This window comes from Bos indicus x Bos taurus, chromosome 21 (assembly GCF_003369695.1).
Source record: "Bos indicus x Bos taurus breed Angus x Brahman F1 hybrid chromosome 21, Bos_hybrid_MaternalHap_v2.0, whole genome shotgun sequence".
NCBI classification, from domain to species: domain Eukaryota; kingdom Metazoa; phylum Chordata; class Mammalia; order Artiodactyla; family Bovidae; genus Bos; species Bos indicus x Bos taurus.
Genome location: NC_040096.1, coordinates 35,966,784 through 35,975,865, shown reverse-complemented (window position 1 = coordinate 35,975,865; position 9,082 = coordinate 35,966,784). Strand labels below are relative to the sequence as shown.

The 9,082-nt window shown below is 40.6% G+C and overlaps 1 pseudogene; it reads left to right on the top strand.

Moving 5' to 3' along the window:
* The first annotated feature begins 4,255 nt into the window (after positions 1-4,255).
* On the top strand, positions 4,256-5,234 carry LOC113879592 (annotated as a pseudogene).
* The last annotated feature ends 3,848 nt before the right edge of the window (positions 5,235-9,082 follow it).

Here is a 9,082-nt window from a genome sequence, read left to right as displayed (position 1 = left end):
AGTTGTTGATTAACTCTGATAACTTACCCTGCCTAATGACGTGGAGGTCTTTCATGCTTCCACTGCCTAATGGAGCTCATTAGATGTACACTTATTAAATATTCAGATAATTGTGGTAGTCATAATAGTGGTAATGATAGCCACATGATGACATGATGAAGAAGAAAGCATCCTTGAACTGGAAAGTTTTCATTTTGCCAAAGAACGTCAAAAGAGCTTAGAGGACTTCCGTGAGCCATGTGCAGAACACACAAAGGTTATTTAGTTGTTTCTTTGCTTTATAATTTTTTTAAAAAACTAAGAGTAATCATCTTGAAGATTTCCTGGGATCACCTGGCTACGCAAAAATGCTGCCAGTTCCCAGACAGCATAGATAACTTTCTCTTGATTTGGGTTTGTATTTTGAACAAACCTGAAACTAGCAATATAAAACTCTGTCTCAGCATTGTAATTTACGTTCTGCTTCAGTTCTTTATTTATGATAGTTAGATTTTAGGTCAAATACCCTTGTGGAGCCAAAAACCTTACAATAAAGAGAGACTTCAACCTCAACTAAATCAGACCTTTTTTCCTAAACAAGTCTGTTGCTGAACATTTTTTCTTACTAATGTTTTTCAACTCTTATGTTTGTCAGAGTCTCCAAGTTTGGGGCAGGATGAGATGTGAAAATGTCAGAAAATTCAAGAAAACTTCTATTTTGTAAGACTCAAAAGGATTTGATAAGAATATGAATTGTCAGTTTTGCTCATCACTCAGTTCTAAAAATCTATACTCAAAACCTTTCATGTCTGTCTTATCCCTCACTAGCATCAAACATAATAAAATCAAAATAAACTTCTGACAAAAATGAGGTTTCAAAATTTTACCATGGGTTTCTTTTCTGTTTGATTTCTTTTTGATCAGCACCAGTTACACTAGAAACAAACAAGTTGCTCCTGAATCCCATTTTGTCTCAGCAGTACTCCTAGCAGGGAAAAAATAAAAAGCAAAGACAAATATGGAAATGATGCTAAGATATTTCTCCTGTCATCTCTTTTAACAAGTTCATAAAAGCAATACCCGTGTTGGCTTTATGATTTTTCCAAATTGAAAATAAGATAGATAATACCATAAGGCTCAGCTTTTGAATTTGTGGTGATCTTGCTCTTGCATTTAGAAATTTTATATCCCTGACAGTTCAGTAGCACTATTTTCTCCTTTCTCTTAAGTCTAATGTAAGTCTAATGGGCTCACTTAAGCTTGTAATGGACAGCTTAGGAGTTTTTACTCTGGGGTTTCAATCCTGGGAGGTGACAATAGCTTGTTTGCATTTGCTTTATAAATTGGCTGCTTCATGGTAGTGAAAAGCAATCTTTTGCTGTCTATACAATTATTATGACGCTTCTTCAACACGATGTGCTCACTGACACTGGTTTACCTTTTGCAGCCCTAGGCTTGCAACCTGGTGGTATTTGAATGTATTTGCTCCAAAGAAGCTGCTGGTCTTATGACAGCTTTGCAATGTGGAATGAGCTGAAAGCAGGTTCAACTGACCCAGTTACAACAACATCCCTGAATCTGGAGATTCTTCTGGCTTCTGATGGTTGCTTTTCTTATATTGTGGAAAAGTCCACAACATGGCTAGAAAAAGAGAAAAACATCTTTGACCAAGTCTGCACTAGAGGAACTTGCCAGAGATCTTTTACTATTTTCTTCTTTTGTCCTGAGCAAGAGAGTCAGGGATAACAAACCATCAGGAATGTATTTGTGACAGTTGACTATTAACAGTTGACTATTCCAGCTAATGTTGATGGAAGAGCAACAATGGTACTTCTAAACTTTCTATTTTGTAGTGGATTGTAGGTGGCAGTCTGATCAAAAGAGATAGCAGAGGAATTGTGTGATCCTATTTGGCTCAGACGATAAAGCGTTTGTCTGCAATGCAGGAGACCTGGGTTCGATCCCTGGGTTGGGAAGACCCCCTGGAGAAGGAAATGGCAGCCCACCCCATTATTCTTGCCTGGAAAATCCCATGGATGGCGGAGCCTGGTAGGCTACTGTCCACGGGGTCGCAAAGAGTCGGACACAACTGAGCAAAGGGAAAAAGAAGAAGATTGTTTTAGTAGTAAGACTGTATGTCTATGAGGGGATAACACCAGTTGGCCTAAAGGAGATTATAGACAGTTGTGAAAGTCTTCCACTCTTACCCTTTGTCACTTCTAAAATGCACTGCTAGTTTGGTGACCATTTTGAAAGGTTACTCTTTGATTGTTTTTATATTTCACGATATGTAATAATTAGAGGAAAATAAATATAGGTTCTAGAAGGACTGTTCATTTGAAAGAGTAATAACCTAAGCAAGTGTGGATCAAAGTAACCTACCTGATGAAAACAAACCAAAGTATTTATTTGTACTAGTGGCTTTTGCTCCAGTTCCCTCCATGAGATCTGAATTAGTTCTATTAAATCTAATTCCCAAAGAAGCTTTCATTTTCTGGGTCCATCTGCCAAAATGGATTGCCATTGGTGATGGACCCAGAAAATAGTAAGCATGTGGAGCAAATGTGCTACACATATGTCATCTGCTGCTGATAGAGGAGTAGACATATTGCATAAGATTTCTTTGAAAGGAAGAGCAAACTAAAAACTAGCTATTGAATTTCTAGCTACATGAATTTCTTATCAGTGTTGAGGTGCCATGAGGGTGAACATGAACATTCTTCCTTACAAAGCCACCCAACAGATAGAAGAGGGAAAAACAATTCCAGCATTCAGAAAAAGAAGTCAACAGCTGACTCTTGTGCTTTCCCTATGTTTTCTCCAGAGCTCTATGGGGAATATTCTGTGCTGGTAATTGTTCCTAATCAACTGAATGAAAGAGAAAGCAAAAATAAGAACAACTCCTTGCTGTATATTTACTATAAGCTCAGTTCTCCTCCAAGATAGAGGACACCAAGACGAATCTTAGAAATGATCTTTTTAGACATTTCCTCCCACCTATTACCCAGTTTTCCCACTTGCTCTTTTTTGAAAGTGCTTTTAAAAATACTTTCCCTGCAAATGTATGCAGCTTAATAATCTGATAATAATAGTATAATCAGCATAATCTTTAATACTCACTCTAGTTCAACCTTTGCCAAGTTCTAACCATGCTGTAAAATAGATATTGAATGAGTAGAACAGCCCATCTCAGTCACGTCACTTAGAAACAGAACCACCACCATGAGTGTGTGATAACACTTTGAAAGCTGGTGCTTTGATCAAGGTCAGAGTTGGGTTTAAAGGCATGACACAGGAACAGACAATGGTAACTTTAGACATGGGGAGAGAGGAGATGGAGTGGCTAAACTTCATTAGTGGTAGATCACTAGGAGAAGACCCCCAAACCCCTGTCCCTGAGATCTGTAAAGACATGGAGTTCAGAAGCACTTCCGCAAGGACGTGTTTATTACAATCATGTACTTAGCCCACTACTTAGACCACTCCACATGTGTTCTTAAGCTGCCCCTCTTTGTCACTAACTTGAGTCATACTTTATTCCTTACAATCTAAGAATCCTCATGAGAGGCACTCAAAATATTTTCACATCTGTGAATCACTCAGACTTTGAACCAACCCTCTTCTTTCAAAGAATGATTGGAGTAGGTGGAAAAACAAGAAAAGAAGAAAGTTAGGGAAGGTTCTGCTATTCTTCTGGGATAGATATGCCCAAATCCATAATTGTAGGCTTTCATCTGCTTATCAATTGTGTGTCTTAATGAGCATCAATTTTCTGTGTGTCTGAAGTAAATTGTATAAACTAGGAAGTTTTGAAAAAAACAGGAACCATAATGAACCTAGGATTAAAACTGAAAGTGATTTGTGCTTCTGATTCTTTAATGTCTGTAAGAATATTTGAGGTGAGTGCTCATAATGTAAGTTCTGATTTCTTAGGTGTAAGATGGGCCTAAGACTTTGCATTCTTACAGTCTTCCACGTGATGCCATTCTGATTGATCATCTGTCAATCACATTTTGAGTAACAAGGATGTAAAAATGAAGGTGCAGCTGCACAACCAGTCTCATTTATGCTTTGTAGGCTCGTGAATAAAAATGACCATTAAAACCAGATCAGGTCACCATTTCTGATCTGTGTGGTTTTGAGCAACTCATTTAACCCATTTAGCTTCTTCATTTGTAAAATGATGATGATATTTCTCTTGCTCTTCTCCATAAAAATACAAAATAGTAGATGATGCTGGTGCTGCAAGAGGGCTCGAGGCCCTGGGAGCCCTGGAATGGGAGGCCACAATAGCCTCTGTGGAGGCTTCTGTAGTGGCATCTGGGACCCAGGTTTCAGCTCGAGAGCTTATGGAGGCAAGGACAAGGAGTGGCTCCCTGTCACCAAGCTGGGCTGCCTGGTTAAGGACATGAAATCACCTCTTTGGAGATCTGTCTCTTCTCTTTGCTCATCAAGGAATCACTGACTTTCCTGGGGGCATCCCTCAAGGACAGAGCTTTGAAGATTGTTGTAGAGTGGCTCACTTGTGTCCAACTCTTTATGACCCCATAGACTGCAGGGCTCCAGGCTTCCCTGTCCTTCACCATCTCCCGGAGTTTGCTCAAATCATGTCCATTGAGTCAGTGATGCCACCCAACATCGCATCCTCTGTTGTCCCCTTCTCCTCCTGCCCTCAATCTTTCCCAGCGTTTGAAGATTATGGCTGTGCTGAAGCAGACCTGTGCTGGCTAGTGAACCAGGTTGAAGGCATTTGTCCCCACTAGGGATTATGACAGACATATTGCTTTGGGTGTCAAGTGTTCTCAGGAGGTAGCCAGGGCCATCTGTGGGACCATCATCCTGGCCAGCTCTCCACTGACCCTGTTGGATGAGGCTCCTATGGTAACAAGATCAGCAAACCCCATACCATCCCCTGCAAGGTGACTGCCCGCCGTGGCTATGTGCTGGTGCCTCTCATCCCTGCCCCAGGGTTACTAGCATCATCTCAGCCCCTGTGCCCAAGAAGCTACTGCTGATGGCCAGAATTGAAAACTGCTACCCTTCTGCTGAGGGCTGCACCACCACCCTGGGCAACTTCACCGAAGCCACTTCGATGCCATTTCCAAGATCTACTGGCAGTTCACCCCTGATCTCATTATAAAGTGTTCCCCAGGTCTCCATATCAGGAGTTCACTGACCACCTTATAAAGACCTACACCAGACTTTCCACGCAGATAACCCAGGCTCTAGCTGGTAGCCACCACCTAGATTTATGAGAAAAATAAAGTGAATGAAGCCAGAAAAAAAATTTATCTTGCAGGGTGATTCTGAGAATTAAATGATGTAACATATAAATTTGATATTAGCTTTTAAGCAAATGACATTTTTCTAATCAAAAAGCATTTTGAACAATATGCAGTTTCCAATAGTAAGTGTCAGAGGGGAAGAAATGCATGATTTCTGACCTAAAGAGTTTGTAAACCAATAAGAGTAAAAATCAAAATGTCTATAAATTGCTAAAATAGAATATACGTCAAATAATAAATGTCATAAGAGAGGAAAAGACAAAATGCTCTGGAGTTGATAGAAGGAAAGGTTGACTGAGGGATGAAAGAATGAGAAAGATGGAGAAATAAAGGAAGGCTTCAACAAGGAGTTTGCATTTGAACTAAACCTTAAAAGATAAGTAAAAGTTCAGCAGGCAGAGAAGATGAAGAGTGTCATTTAAAGCAGAAGTAACAGCTGTAGACACCATGATATTGTGAAAAACAGTGGCCTTTTAATGACATTTCCAGAATTCCAGTGTGTCTAGAACTAGGTCAAATTGGGAGAAGAGGAGGAAGATGAAGCTAGCGGCACCCGGAAGGGAAAAATCTCATATGCTGTGCTGAGTTCCTGGGACGGACAGCACCTCCCTCCTATTACAGATCTCATCACACATTATCATAATTATGTATTAGCTCAAACATGACTCTGTACCTCGACTGCAAATGTCTGACCCATAACAAGAACTCAGCGAATTGTTGTTGGCAGAATGAATGTCCAAGTGTTACAGAGAGTTTCTTGCAGTAGGATTAAAGGCCTTAAATAATATTGCATAGCTAGATCCCATAGTGCCTATTCTGCTTGTCCTGCAGTGACCCCAGCCTACAGATTTGCTCCAGCGTAAATATACTCCTTAGACACCCAGCATTTTTTATTTGGAATGATTGTTACATTATATAACAAAACAACCATCCCATTATACGACCCATTGCATGCATTCCATTTGGCCTCCCTGTGATGCTTCAATCTCTGAGTGGCGCTTAAGATGGTAAAGGTTGAGAGACGCTATTATACTCTAAGCAGATTGAGATCATCAGATGAAAACTATGGTGTGTCAGCATGGCATCCACCATGGCTTGTAACGCAAAGTTCAGTAATATAGCTTCCAGCTACTAGTTGATTAGAACAGCTTTCTAGGCTAGGACGTCTTAAACAGGCAGAAGCATGGGCCTGCTTACTTCCTCACAGAAGCAGAGTGGTAGTCTCCAGTGAAGGATATGATTTCAATACAGAAATTTTGCTTACATCTCACTTCATTTCCATTCCATCTATTGATTTTTTTTTCAGGATTGTGCACATGTATTGGAATACCTTTATTAAATCCCCCAGGCATTCCAAGTAAACACAAATAGAATAAAATTAGGAACAACTGTAAGAGAACAATTGTAAGTGGACTTTGCCTTCATATTATATTAGGAATAGAAACCTTGAATTTATCAGATGGAATCATTTAAGGGCTGGCTCTAAGCAGAATGGGAAAGAAGGCAAAAGCTTATTTTCTGAGGAGAGATGAGAGTGCAGAGGTCAAGGGCATGGGCTGGAGGTAAGCTACTTGGATTCCAAACCTTACTTGAAGATTTCCTAGCTTTGTGATTTTGGTTACATTGTTCAATCTTTTATGCTTCAAGCTCATCCTCTATACAGTAGAGATTATAATATTAGTTAATCCATAAAGCTATGGAAAGTTAATCCAGGAAATATTGCTTGGAATAAAGCTGACGCACAGTAAGAGCTTAATAACTATTAGCCGTTCTTATAGTCTCCAGGGTCTCTACCCCACTAATTCAGTAACTATCCCCTACTTCCAGACTCCCTCATTCCATATTTCTGGTGCTCCCCTGTATCTTCCTTCTTCTCATTTCTAGCCAGAGTTTGAGTCATTTATGTTTGTGTAATTGTGTCCCCACAAAACATTGCCCCGACGGAATCCTTTTTATTTACCTCTTATTTCTTACTGTAGAAAGAAAAGTGCTGTTTTTAAAAAAATAATTAGGGAATTCACAATGTTTGTAATCAAATGAGAGGCCTATTATCCCAGCCCGTACCTAAAGCCTCTGAAGTCACAGCAATATACATTCATTCATGCAACAGATACTTATTGAAGTGTTCTATGTGTCAGAGACTCCTGGATGTTCAGAGAGGGCAAAGATAACAAGGCAGGGGAGATGCTCAGTATTAACTGGGGAGCGTGAGAACACCAGGAAGGGGAATTTAATCCAGTCTGCTGTAGGGGAGGACATGGCAGTAGGAAAGACTTCTCTTCATCTATCAATGCAGAATCCCTCGGATTATTTAATGATGAGCATCAGTTTGCCTCTAACTAGTTAGAGGACAAAGTCTTCTTTCTCTTCTCTCTAAAAATCCTGGAACTATATCCCTCCACACTTTTACAGTGCTCAAAGGACAGGGGGGAAAAAAATCTAATGTTTCCCTACCTCATGTACTGGGGACTTGGGTCACAGAAGGAAACCTTTGCTTCAGGCGTTACTTACACTGAAAACAGCATGAGTGCGTTCATGCATTCACTTCTCTTCCCTGTGCCTCCTGCAAAGTGCTTACTGAGCACACATAATCCATGTCAATAACGTTAGGTAAAATGGAGTGTATATTAATAAAAGACGTTGTGTCTCTGTTCATGTGGAAATTAAAGGTTGTTGAAAGATGAGATGTATCCTACAACAGAAATAGTTAAATAACAATGAAATGAAACATAATTAATTCTCAGTGAATTATTCTATCAGTGATTCTTGATGTTCTGGAACAGACATCGGTTAAGATAGCACATACTGAAAGTTTCATCTCAAGCGCCACTTCCTACCAACTGGAAGTAAATGGCTGGAAAACTGTGTAGCCAGGGATTATCTTACTTTGCCAGACTCAGAAGGAAGTAACTTTGGGACTAATGTTCATCATGCCATAGGAAGGGGAAGTGTGAGCACTTGCCACATCTTTGCCATGGTGTGCTGGCTATGTGGGCTTCCCAGGTGGTTTGGTGGCAAAGAATTACCTGCCAGTGCAGGAGATGCAAGAGACGTGGGTTCAATCCCTGGGTAAGGAGGATCCCCTGGAGTAGGAAATGGCAACCCGTTCCAGTATTCTCACCTGGAAAATTCCATGGACAGAGGAGCCTGGAGAGCTAACAGTCCATAGGGTCGCAAAGAATCATACAGGACTCAGCATGGCACAAGAACTGGCTACATAGTAAGTTACATAATAGCAGGATGGTTAAGAAAAGATTTTTGCAGTCTAAAAGACCTGAATTCTGCTCTTTGCTAACTCTGTTGTTCAGTCACCCAGTCATCTCCAACTCTTTGTGACACCATGGACTACAGTGCGCCAGGCTAACTCTGTGCTAATTCTGGGCCTTGGGCAACTTATTTAACTTGTCCGAGCCTCAATTTTTTTAAATGAAAAGTGGAGGTACTATTGTTTACCGACTCTCCCAGATGGGTCCCCAGCAAAGGTCTCTCTGCCTGGCGCCGTTTGTGCCAATAGCAGACTGCATTTGGTTCAGAAGCAAAGGGAACGCTTTATTCTTTAATCAAAGAATGGAGATTTGCAAAGTTGCACTGCAAGTTCTTCCTTTGTGTAGATGGGAGAGTGATTGGATGGATCCATCTTTAAGGCATGAGGGATAGTGGCCAAGTTACTAAGAATGGAGATTTGCAGAGTTGCACTGCAGAGTACCTGCTCTCCCTAAAAGACCATGGCCTGCGGGGCTGCTTTATTTGGTTTTTGTCCACAGGGAGCGAGTTGAGTTCTCACGGTTGTGTGTAGGTGCACACTGCTCATGCTTTCA